Source organism: Neltuma alba, unplaced genomic scaffold, assembly GCF_004799145.2.
Source record: "Neltuma alba isolate B1F8T4 unplaced genomic scaffold, ASM479914v2 tig00010294_pilon, whole genome shotgun sequence".
Taxonomy (NCBI): Eukaryota; Viridiplantae; Streptophyta; class Magnoliopsida; order Fabales; family Fabaceae; genus Neltuma; species Neltuma alba.
In genome coordinates, this window is record NW_021635212.1 from 804,591 (window position 1) to 818,161 (window position 13,571).

The following is a 13,571-nucleotide window of genomic DNA, read 5'->3' on the forward strand; positions in this document are numbered from 1 at the left end:
CCATTTCAACATAACTATTGAGTGTAGAACTTGCTGTAGATTGAAAATCAATGCCAAAATACGGCTTTTGTGTTATCATAAAAAATATATAATTGTCTTCTTTATGCTTAGGCGAGATACTATTGCATAGCCGCCCCTTCCAAGACATCATGCAAACATTATATCAAAATTGGTATGTTTCTTTAAAAATATATCCCAAGACACAAATTGGTACTTGATTTTTTAAGAACAGATCCCACCATCATGCAAAAGTACTTCCTATCTTTTCATGCTCCTCATTCTTGATAAAGCCACACATCCTATCGTGCAAGAGAAGCCAGTAAAACCACACATACAACATTAGTGGTTATAGTTTTAGGCCCAATCCCACATATCATTGGGCCTTAACACCTTCACAAGTTAATGAAAATGGTTTGTTTTTTGGGTACGAAATTGATGAAAATATTGGACATTACAATTTGAGTAAATCATCATCGCTTAGTTGGAAGAAGAGCACATTCTCCGAAACAAACGTGTGATTTAGAGATATCTTTCATAGTAGTTGGGTTATTATTAACTAATATAGTTTATAACTAAATAAGGATTACTAAGTTTCTAACATTATCCATATATAAATTATGATAATATCTAGAGAGCAAGCATCATATTCCATGTTTCTCGAAATAAATTAAATAAGAAATCATGCAATATTTTCAAATCCACATATAAAAGCATTTTGAGGTCCTCACTTGTTGAACATGATTTGTAGATAAATGGAATTCTCAATTCATTATGTTATAATGTAATTTAGATATATTTAATATACTTAGAATTAAGAATTTTACTATTAAAAAAAATAAAACCTCAACAAAATTCTTCAGAAATCAATAAAATAAATCATACTATTTTAACAATAACGATGCCAAAATGGTTTTAATTAAAAAAAAATTAATGTAAATTAGTTTTCTCAAAACCACTGGTTAAATAATAACCAAGCAGAAAGAGCTTCATAATGACGAGAGCTCAAAAAAATATAACATTTGTAGTGATAGGTTAAAAAGAAGTATCCTTTTACTATGAGATTGACAACAACATAATAAGCACATGAAAACTTTCTTTTCGTTGGTTGAAATGCAAAAAGTAATTGTCACCCTATCAGTGACGTACTCCATTCCTTCGATTTAGAGATAAGAAGAAACACAAAAGGGCTCCAACATAACCTTACGGAACTGATTTCACACCATATTACAAACAATTTTGATTTTTTTTTTTTCATTCTTTTCAATCTAGAAATAAAAATAAGAATCACAAAAAGCTGCAACATAAACTTACAGATTTTCACCACACATACAAGTTGTCAGCTTTTGAAAAGGTATGTATAGTGAGTTTCCAAACCCATGAAAGTAGTAGGGGAACCCTGTTCTGCACTTGATGAGCTTGTATTAATTGAGCATAAAACACATGAAACTCGCTTTATTTCATGGCTATCCATAATCGCTGGTAGCATGTTTTGTGCAGGTAATTAATCCACATACTTTGACTCTACAATTTCCAAACCCATGAAAAAAAGCAAACATTTAATGAGACATTTGTCCCCGTGACCATTCCCTACCACTTCTTGATTATATGAAAAGTTTATTTTAAACTTACAAGTTAGGCTTGTGTCATCTCTAGGACGATTTAGCAAGCATCTTAGCTTTTGTTTAGCCGTAGACCTGCCTATCTTCTTCAAGACTAATGTCTTGTATACTTAAGAAAAAAGCATTTCAAATTAGAGACCATAAGGTTTTGAAAAAAAATAAGCTTTTCATATAATCAAGAAATGGCAGACACGATCACACGATTTCATTTTAGCACTGTCACAAACATTTCAGGCATATATGTTTTGTTCCATGAGTTTTCTCGTGTACAACTGCAATTAATTTTGAAAAAAACACCCTAGATTTCAATCATTAAGGAACGCAATCATGGGGTCGACCCTAATGGCCACAACTGCGATCCTTCTCTGCTCAGGCCTGGCAGCAGCTATAAGCAGCACTTACAGCATCAAGCAAGTTTATATATTTACAGCAGTCACTGAATATTACAAATGGACTTAAAACTCATTGCTTAGAGTGAGGGAGCTATAACAACAATCTTATTAATGGGTATATGAATAAAAGACCAGAATCATGTGAAAAAAGAATAAGACCAAAATCATTCACCTTCAACCCAGATGAATGATACAGTTGAAGAAGAAAAATGGAAAATTCGAATCAGAGACAAAAATGAGGAACATTAATTTTCCCACTTGCCTTCTCCCTTCTTTCCTCACCGGATATCACTTAGAAATATATGAGAATGATCAGATTCGCAAACGGTAAACGGAGAACAGAAATGCCAGATCAATCAATTCCCAGAAAAGTAAACCAGCTATGTTAGAAATGAATTCGTCTCTGCCTACCCACCGTTATGTCGCATCCTTGTCTGCGCCTACCATCGTCATTGCTATCTTGAGTGTTTTTTGTTGCTTCTCCGCAGCTATAGTGATTGCCGGATGTCCCCATCATCCATCCGCTTCCGATGAAGAACATAAAGCAATGAAGGAGACTGGAAAGAAGAAAGTCAGAAACCCATGAAGAAGATCTGAGAGAGAGATAAAGCGGGCGATGAAGAAAATCTGAGAGAGAGGGGACATGTCATGGGAGGAGTGAAAAGTGAGCCTACGAGAAGGAGGGGGTGAGATGGGAAAAATAGGAAGGATGAGATAATGTTTACAGGCGAAAAATGACTCGTTTTTTAAGATAATTGGAGGGAGGTTTTGAAATTTAAATTTAGGGGGTGTTTAGCAAATGGGGCAAAAGTGCTTCTGGGCCCCAAACCTTGGTTTAGAAAAGCTGATTGCCAAACCCCCCATTTTTTTTTAAAACCAAGGTTTCAGTCAAAACCTTGGTTTTGGCCAGCAAAACCAAGGTTTCCGGTAAGCAAAAAATTGTAGCTTCTAGGATGCAAACACTGATCGGGTGGAGTAATAATTGGTCCTGTCAGAAGCTCCAACGGTGAGAAATTATTCTGCCTCTTCTCCCATTCCTTTGTCGTCGCCTTTCGAAGATAGCACCGAAATACTTCTGCCTCTTCTCCCATTCCACCCGTCGCCTTTGACCGAGCTTCTGGCCACAGGTGAGATAGCACCGAAATACTCTGCCTCTTCTCCCATTCCTTTGCCGTCGGCTTTGACCGAACTTCTGGCCACAGGTGAGATCGTGTTGAGCTCGTGAATTTCGGCCCTGGTGAGGTGTTCATCGGCTTGGCAACACAAGATCCCATGCTGGGTTGGCTGATCGATTCGTCCATTTCTGATAGCTGCGTTTTTCAGTTCGTCCAGTCGTCGTTTTTCAGTTCGTCCGGTAAGAAACATATATTTTACCCCAAGAAAAAAACCATATCTATCGGATCCCATTCCTTTGTCGTCGTCGCTGCTGAAATTTCGATCGAACTTCTGGCCACAGGTGAGATCGTTGTCAGCTCGTGAATTTCGGCCTTGGTGAGGTGTTTATTGGTTTGGCAACAGAAGATCTCGTGCTGGGTTGCCTGATCCATTCTTCCATTTCTGATAGCTACGGTGTGCATTTCATCCGGTCAGGTAACTTCTCCCCTGCATTTCTAATCTGATGCAATGAAGATGACGCGTTCATTTATCTGATCCATTTCTGGGTGGAGTTCGATTACTCATTACCGCCGGTGTCCTGTTTTTTTTTTTTCCGTTCGACTGTGTCCTGTTTGATTTTTTCCGGTGTCCAAGCTCAAAGGCGTGAAGAAGATGCCTCATGGAAAACACGAAAAAAAGAACAAAATGGGACCGGACTGGTGTTGGGGGCGACTTATTAGTATTATAAATATGATGGCAAACTTTCCTGATTATTTGACATTTTGATCTCTATTTCGTTACTTGCTGGACTTTTTATTTTCACTTATTCTGAAATAAAAGCTAGTACTACAAGAAATGAAATATCTAGGATTGTTACCCTGGCAGTGTTTGGTTTTCAGCTGTGTTTATTTCTTGATGATGTTAAATGACCCACAATGTCTCAAAAAGCAAACATGCTAAATAAAGTCATATTTTCTGTCTTGCTTTCATTGTAGCATATGGATTCCTGCTTGTATGGATTTTCCTGCTTCTATGGTTTACATAACAGTATAACACCTTTGGTTGAGTATGATCCTTTGGTTGAAGTCAAACGAGCCTTGATGATGCCCCTCATGCTCAAACTTGTTAAATACTATACTTGTTATATCATATCTCTTGGACTGAATGGCATGCTTTTTGGTTTGAACTTGTGATGACTAAAGTGTTGTAATTGGTCTATAGTATAATGAGTAAACAAACTGGCAAAGCTTCATGGGATATAAGAACCACAAAGGTTTTTATTGACCTATGCATTGAAGAAGTTGAAAAAGGGGGAAGAAAAGGAACTAGCTTGACAAAACCTGCTTAGACAAGTATTGTGGATAGTTTCACTGCAAAGACTGGAAGAGTCTATACGAGAATTCAATTGAAAAACAAATATGATACCCTGCGAAAGGAGTGGCAGTTATGGGATAGGCTGCTCCGTGAGACAGGTTTGGGATGGGATGCCGAAAGGAATACTGTTAGTGCCCCTGATGATTAGTGGGAGAAGAAAATAGTGGTAATGGTTTAACTTTATTTTAGCTTGTATTTTCTCACATGTTAATGTTTTTTGTATAATGTATTATATTTTTGGTGTTGAATGCGCAGGAAGTTCCTGGCTACGAGAAATTTTGAGAAAGAGGGCTTCAGTTTCGGGCTGAATTGACTCAACTCTTTGGGTCTGTAGCTGCAACTGGACCACAGTCATGGGCACCTTCTTCCATGACACTTCCAAGCGAAGGAGTTCCTGAAGATGATATGGAAGAAGGGTCTGGAGATAGTGATGAACTTTTAGGAGCACCAACTGGCATAAGCGGTGAGTTTAATTTGGTCACATTCAATGACAATAGTGGAGGAAGTGGAGGCAACACTGGGATGAGACAGGAAACCATTCGTGGGGGTAGAAGCACAGGTGGCAGTCGACCTAGTAGCTCATTAGGGGTTAGAAAAAAAGGTGAATCCATGAAGAAGAAACCCACTACCACTATGAAAATAGCAGATGCACTAAGCAGGATAGCTCAAGCAAATGAAAATGACTCTCAGCGTGAACATGAAGAGATTTCAGAAGCACGTGCTAGGAAGCTAGAAGAAGAAGCACGTGCTTATAAGACGTCAATTGCCGTAGTCATGGAGCACCTTAATGAAGTTGATGAAGTTACTGATGATCCTGATCTGTTTGGCCGGTGCACAACACTCCTCATGGACAAGCCAGCTGTAAGGGAGATGTATGTGGCTCTGAAAAACAAGAGGGAAAAACTCCTGATCTTCTTGAAGCATGCAACCAAGGATTGAGACTTCATTTGTGTTGCTTATTATAGTATTTGACTACTTTTTGTGTTGCTTAGAAGATGACTGTGATAATTTGTGTATATTTTTAGGAATTATGTAACCAGCACTATTGTATTATGTGACTTCCAAATTTCTGTAGGAATTAAAGAACTTATTTTCTTGTTAAATGTTTAGTAATTTTATATCAGGGTTTCTAAATTTTATGTCTATGTGCACAGGACAAGACAAAAAATGGCTGATGAAATTAAAATTGCAGAAAAGTATCGAAAACGACGGAACAAACGGGTTAATCTAGTTGCAGTAGCGGTTGGTGGATACGCTTCTCTTCATTTGTGTAAAGAGCCCCAACATACAAGCATTTATACAGGCAAGGCATGGGTAAGGGATGTTTTACAAGGCCATTCCACCCGTTGTTATAACATGTTTAGGATGGAAAGGGAAGCGTTCTTCAGTCTTTGCACAGAATTGCAACAACACGGTCTAAGGGAAACTAGAAATGTTGGGATACATGAAATGGTTGCAATGTTTTTAAATACCGTTGGCCATGCGTTTAGTAGTAGGATGCAGCAAGAAAGATTCCAACATTCAAGGGAGACAATTAGTAGACATTTTCATAATGTCTTATTGGCATGCTGTAGACTTGCTATGTCCAATATCAAACCAAAAGATCTAACATTTCAACATTTGCATACAAAAATACGGCCCGGTGGTCGATACTGGCCCTTTTTCAAACATGCTATTGGAGCAATTGATGGAACACATATTTCATGCATTGTTGATGCAACTGAGCAAACAAAATTTATTAACCGAAAAGGAAGAGTGACGCAAAATGTAATGGCGGTTTGTGATTGGGACATGTGCTTCACTTTTGTATTGGCCGGATGGGAAGGTAGTGCGCATGATGCTCGTATATTTGACCACGCCCTCACAACTCCTTCCATGAATTTTCCCTATTCGCCTCAAGGTATATTTTAAATTGCTACAATTTATTTATGTTTAACTGTTAGAAGACAAAGTTTATTAACACCAATCATATACTTCATGTAGGCAAATATTATTTGGTCGATGCTGGCTATCCGACACCCATGGGATATCTTGGTCCCTATAGACGTGAACGCTACCATCTCCCTGATTTTTGAAGGTCATCTGCATTTGAAAATGACAATGAGGCGTTCAATTATTTGCACTCAAGTCTACGGAGCACTATTGAAAGAACTTTTGGAGTTTGGAAGAGTAAGTTTGCAATTTTAGGAAACATACCGAGCTATGACTTTCCAACACATGTTCAAATTGTTTGTGCAACGATGGCCATACATAACTTCATTAGATCAATATCCATTTCTGATCCTGGTTTCATTCAGTTTGAACAAGAAGGTTCTTATGCAGAAGAAAATAATGATGATGATGGACTTTGATCTTCACATATACCTTCATCAATAGAATCTTCATCTCACATGGCTCGACTTCGTGACTCAATTAGAGATCAAATTGTTCACTATATACGAGAATAGTTATGTCCTTTTTATTTCCTCTTTTCTTTTTAGATAATATAATGTGTTGTTACAAAAAAAAGTACTTGGACAAATATATTTTGTTGCAACCTCTATTATGAAGACAATTGATATGAAATTTTTTTGTGTGGTTCTTTAATTCTGTCAAAAAAAAATTATGGGATTTCTTCATCTTTAAAATCTTTAAGAAATAATCATATTTCTTTGTAGGCAAAATAAATTATTTTACAAAAAAAATATTTAATTATTTCATTAATATATATACGTTTTAATTTTAATTATTTTATTAATACATATTATTTATTAATATATATACATATTTAATTATTTTATTAAATTATTTTGCAAAAAAAGTATTTATTTATTTTATTAATATATATACGTATTACTTTTTTCTTAATATTTTTTATTTACTTCAAATAAACATATATTATGAAATATATCTTATATGTAATTATCATTTAAACTTATGTCATTTTTAGTAATTTTCACATATAAAAAAGCACTTCTGACAATAACTATCCAAACACTCTCACTTTATCAGAATCACTTTTTCAGAAAAGCTATTCTTTCAAAATCTATTCTCTCCAGAATCTATTCTCCAAAAGCTATTCTCCAAACCATGGTTTGAGGTTATCCAAACACTCCCTTAAAAAGTATTTTTGAAAAATGCCTTAACTTAACTGGCACAAAGCCCTATATTTCATTAATGTATAATGTGGCTTGAATAAAGCCTAAGGAATTTTTTTTTGGTTTGGTCATTAAGTCAAATTTTGCTTATAAACAGCAACTTGAGTGGAAGAGATTTAGAAGTCATATTGATGATGATATTGATGATTACATTGCGAATTTTATTCTCTTGTTACGTGACACAAGGGCAGAGCCCTTAAAGGGTACATTGATTAATGAAATGAGTCTCTTTGACCAAAAAGATACTACCTCTAGTCCTAATTATAAGTCTGGTAAAAAAAAAAAAGTCATAATTATAAGAGCTAGTTAACTAATTTGAGGAGATTAAGGAAGTAAGTTAAGTTAGTTATTTATAATAAATATATGTTATCTTTCTTAAAATATCCTTATTAATCAAGGATATTGGTTAGAATTACCATTATTAGAAGGATTACTTTGAAAAAAATGCATAAATATTAGAGACAAAATAGATTGGGGTCTTATATTTAGGACTAAAATAAAAGTCAAACAAGATCTTATATTAAGGACCGGAGATAGTATTATCTAATGCTGCTAACGGGATGGCGGGAGGACAGGTATTACACTGAATCTCATCAAACATCCACGGGAAAATCATCTGTAAATGAAAATAAGCATGGTCAACACGTGATTCTTGTAAAAAGAAATTAAATAAAAAAACATATAAGCATTTGATTTAAGTATTTTAATACCTTCACCTCTAAAAATGAAAAGTATTCTTTCGATAGGGAAACAAATGCCATATATTACCGCTCATGTTCAACCTATTCATGCCCATTGAATCAAAAGCACTCTTAGATAACAAATCATGAAGCTCATGAATTATTTATATCAAAGTCCAATGAAATTACGGTCGTCCAAGTGTGGGCACAGGCCTGAAGCTATAACTCTGTCTCTGTGTGATCTTATGATTAGAGTCAAACCCAATCTTGAACTCCCTTCGATTAAGGTAAAGTTAAAAAATCAAATTTTAGAAATCCAAGTTCGCAAAGAAACATATTCTGAATAGCACTGAATTAAACATGATGCATGCATTAAAGATGCGTTCATATGGCAAAGAAAACGACTTTTATTTTACGTCTTACCTCTGCTGTGAAAACTGCAGGGTGGCCTTCTCTTGCGGCTTTAATACTACTTCCGGTCCTCAATATAAGATCTTATTTAATTTTTATTTTGATCATAAATATAGGATCCCAATCCACTTTGTCTCCTATATTTATGTTTTTTTTTTCAAAGTAGTCCTTTTAATAATGATAGTTATAACTAATACACTTGATTAGCAAAGATATTTTGGGAAAGACAATACATATTTATTACAAATAACTAACTTAATTTATTTCCTTAACCTCCTCAAATTAGTTAACTAGTTCCTATAATTAGGACCGGAGGTAGTAGCATGGAACTTGCTTTTGTATTCTGCCCTTGTTCTGTTAGCAGACCACCTACTAGGAGCACCCTCCAGAGAGATAAAGATTGAGAATCAGAGATCAGAGAAAACCATAGATTATGAGTAAACAAAAAAAGATTATGGTATCCGCCTGACAGTAGATGGGTTCGTGCAGGACGGCATGGAGGGGATGTGTATCAAAACTCAACCACTTCTCAAAGTGCATAGATGAAAATCTGCATGGTGATCTTCAAAGTGAAACTTGAAATCTAGGATTCAAAATTTTATATCTGGAGGTTAATTACTCACAGAACTTAAGAAGTTGTAGCTGATTCTCTTGGGTGCTTCTGGAACCAAAATGGGATCCCACACTTTACACAGGTTAGCCTGTAACATAATGGAGAGATTAATTTGGTAGTTCAGGATGATTAAAAAGGTACCATTTTCATGCAAGTAATGCATGCGCTCAAATCCAGCTCCATATCCCCAGCCAGAAAGACCCAGAGTCTGGAGTTCTCTGGGGGTTAATATGCCCCCAGATGGAAGCGTCACCTATAGCAAGAAAGAAGCAATACGCAACTGAGACAACTTTGCATGTATTTCCACATTAACAACAATAAGAAAATCCAATAAGGCAGGTACTTAGTACCTAACCCTCCCTTTTCAGCTAAATAAGTAACCGGCTCTTGAACAATTTTGATGTCCTCAGGATATCTTTTGTAGTACTTGTCAATTTGGCACATAACTTGCTCATAGCAGGCCCTGTATACAGAATCTGCAGTACAAGCATCTCCCATTGGAGGAATTCCCCCTGTTAGAAGGACTTGTTTCAGTCCCTGCGGTGCAACACTCAAATATGTGACCCCACAAAAGCCTCCCAAGCTCTGCAACAGTTGCCAGAACACAGAAGGAAGAAGGAGTAAGAAATTATTGAATACCAAGGTTTAGTTTCAATATTCTAACAGAAAATAAAACTAAATGATCATAAAACAACTATCTAGAATATGAAACTTACAGTAGGATCAATTTAGGAGAAAGATAATAAAGGAAGCAACATTCCAAGGAACACTAGTTAGGCCTCATCACTCATTCACATAAAAACCAATAGGAAACAGCCTTAAAACTGTCCAAGGCCCTGCAACTGGAACAAGGCGCAGTTGAACAAACTCTGCATCATCTACAGCATTATCAGGTCGGAAATGTTCCGAGTAATCAGCTCATGCATCTGCAGACTTGAATTGTGACATTGATGACACTGTCAGGGGAGTAGGTAAGCCTGTTCCTGGCTGCAAAAACATGCATAGGAAATTGAATAAGTGATGAACCAAAACTTCGTAGGACGAAGCAGAGGATGATGCAAAGGTCTAGCAAATCATGCCTGATCCATTAAGATGACACGAGGTCTTCACAAGCTTTGTGAATCCATCCACTGGATTCAGTTGGTCGCAGACACTCAAACCCCTGTCCACCTTGCAAATATAGTAGGTATGGCAATGTTTGCTCTTCTTTGCCAGCTGTGACACCACTCTGCCGATCACTCTCGACGAAATGTTCGTTCACTGCCGTGCCGTTGCTCGTGGCGCTAAGCGGCCACTTCTGGTAGGGGACTTGCCGTTTGGGACCTATGAATCAAGCACCGGTCCGGTACGTTTACTTTGGTTAATTGGTTTGGTTTAGCAAAAAGTATGGTGTTTGTCCAATAAGTTTGAAATCCCACTTGTTTTGTTGACGAGGAAGCTTTGTTTCTTCTCCCGGATGCAATTGTGCTTTTCACAGCCTTTTTGGTCGTGACAAAATTATGCAATGAGTTTTGTTAACCTTGCTTTTAAGTTTTAATAAAAAAAATTGTTAATAATATTAAATTTGTTAAGCATATTATTGGACTTAAGAAAATGCTCAAAGAAAAAAAAAGTTGTTAGTTGCTCCTCTCAATCGGCCTGGTTAAGTACCGGTGGCTGGCTGGTGAGAGTGTTTGATTTTTTTTAAAAGAAATAAAAAACAATATGTTTACTACTTAAATTTTTCTTATTTAGGATTTAATTATTATTTTTTTGTCTTTTTCCCCATGCTTTTTATGGCGGCTGTAAGAAGATTTTGTTTTATTTCTTGTGTAATTACAAAGCAGACCATTATAGATATCTTTTGTTGGTGTTAAGGAACATAGAAGTAAGGAATAAAGGATAGGGAGCAAGACCTCTAACAATCTTACAACCATCAAAATATGGAAATCCCAAAATGTCCTTCAAAATGGATTCACTCTTACGAAGTCTTTGGGGACTATATTGGAATTAAGTTTTTTTTTTTTTTTTCATGTGTGTTACTGCTCATTTTGATTATAAACAGGCAGTCGACACAGCTGTTCGTCTGTTAAAGGAAGGGGGAATGGATGCAATAAGATTGGAAGGAGGGGCACCTTCAAGAATTGCAGCAGCGAAAGCTATTGTTGAAGCTGGAATCGCTGTCATAGGACATGCGGGACTAACTTCACAGGCCATTAGTGTTTTAGGGGGTTTTGAGCCTCAGGGAAAGAATGTGTCTAGTGTTGTCAAGTTCGATCTCTCTCACGTCTATCTATTTGAGACTTGAACAATATTTCTCCAAGGTCCTGAAAGAAACTTCTGTGTAGGTTGTAGAGGCTGCTCTGGCTTTCCAGGGAGCTGGATGTTTCTCTGTTGTTCTAGATTGTGTGCCGCCACCTGCGGCTGCAGCATCAACCGCAGCCCCCTCAGACACCCACAATTGGAGTAGGGGCTGCTCCATTTTGCAGTGGACAGGTTGGCTGGCTTAATGGTCTTCGTACCTAATATTCTATGATTGAGGTTTACTTTTCCTAAGAGTTGAATGGCCTGGATTCGTACTACTTTTTCTTTGCAGTTGAAAGTCGCTTGACCATTACTTGATTTTAAGGTGCTTATTCTTCATCAGGGGGCTTTTCCCTGTTACAATAACTTGATGCTCTCACATAAAATGGTCACCTTTTCTTTTGTTTTGCTTTTTTTGGTAAAATAAAATGTTCACTTCTGATTTGGATATATTCAGTTAACATTGGCTTTAATAGTTTCTAGTACCTATTATTAAATCGCTAATTATGCCATCAATGAATGTGAGAGTGAGATGATGAAGCAAATTAGCCACTAAAATTACCTTCTGTGTGCAATTTGGCCACTAGTACTTTCTTCTGTTCAATCCTTTGCACCTTGTGATTTCTACGGCATTTGTACGCACGTGGGAGAGTGATCTAGCCATTCCTTTCTCATGTTATACCTAGTTGATATTCTTTACATGTTTTCAATTTCTGAATGATAAACCTAGCAACATTGGAGGGCCACTTTCAATGACATAGGTGCGGTATGAATTCTTTTACTTCTTACTGAACTATGCCTTTGCTCTTTATCATGATTTTCCTCTTTTCTAGAAGACAAATTCTTTGGTAGAACGGTGTTCAAAAGAATAGTAAACCAAACCAAACATGCACATGTACTTTGAGCATGTTAGGCACACTTCTAGTGAGATTGGGTTCTACGTGCTTGCTTGGCTTATCTGTTTCCAGTGGACCAGAATTATCTAAGAATCTCTGTTTCCAGAACATGATTATTTAGTTACACAAACTTTTCTAATTTCATTTCCATGTTCATGCAGGTGCTAGTTTATCATGATTTGCTTGGTATGCTGCAACATCCCCATCATGCAAAGGTATTTCTGGCTACTTTTAGCCTAAGTCATCTTCTTTCCCATAGGGATTCGTCTATGCGCAACTATTGTTTTCTTCAGGAAAATTTACATCCAAATGCAATCTCTTTAAGAAAACAGCAATAAACCCAATTGTAGATCCGATCAGTGTTTAAACACAATGAATAGAATTGTGGAAAACATATTATGAGCTCCGTGGATCTGCTCCTGCGGGTCACTCCAAAATTCTGCAAGCAGTATGCTCATGTTAGAGAGGTCATCAATAAAGCCCTAATGGAGTACAAGGAAGAAGTGACAAATGGCTCATTTCCAGATCTTGCCCACAGCCCATACAAGATCAATGACACTGATGTTAATGATTTTTGACATGAATTGCAAAGGTTAGGTTTGGATAAGGCAGCATCGGCAGCATGTGAAGCAGCTCAGAAGGTTCAAGAATCATCCATATCAATGGAAGAAAATCCCTCAAAGTGAATGGTATAGGAAGGAGTTTAAAAGGCCATTCTTCCTTTTCCTTCTAATCTCTCCTTTACAACACTACAGTTAATAACATAGAACCAGGAAAGGTAAAAGATAGTTGCTACCATCTCAAGGCAGGTGGACTATATTGTTTGGAAGATTACAAAGAATTGCAGAACCTCACACATTTTGTTCCTTTTCCGCAGTTTTTCTTTTTTTCTTTTTTTTTTAAAAATCCTTTAGGGCATCCTCGCCATTCATTTTCAGCTAAATAATCAACTAATTCTTGAACCAGCAAGTCCTTGTGGTGCTGAACTCAAATATGTGACTGTAAAAATGGCAGCATAGCTCCAACAATAAGAACAAAGAAAGAAGGGAGGGTAATGAATTATTGAATTTC

The 13,571-nt window shown here is 36.7% G+C and overlaps 2 pseudogenes; one reads left to right on the forward strand and one right to left on the reverse strand.

The window, feature by feature from the left end:
* Positions 1-1,897: 1,897 nt before the first annotated feature.
* Positions 1,898-10,543, reverse strand: LOC114755582 (proline iminopeptidase-like; annotated as a pseudogene).
* Positions 10,544-10,546: 3 nt separating this feature from the next.
* LOC114755583 (3-methyl-2-oxobutanoate hydroxymethyltransferase 2, mitochondrial-like) lies at positions 10,547-13,186 on the forward strand (annotated as a pseudogene).
* The last annotated feature ends 385 nt before the right edge of the window (positions 13,187-13,571 follow it).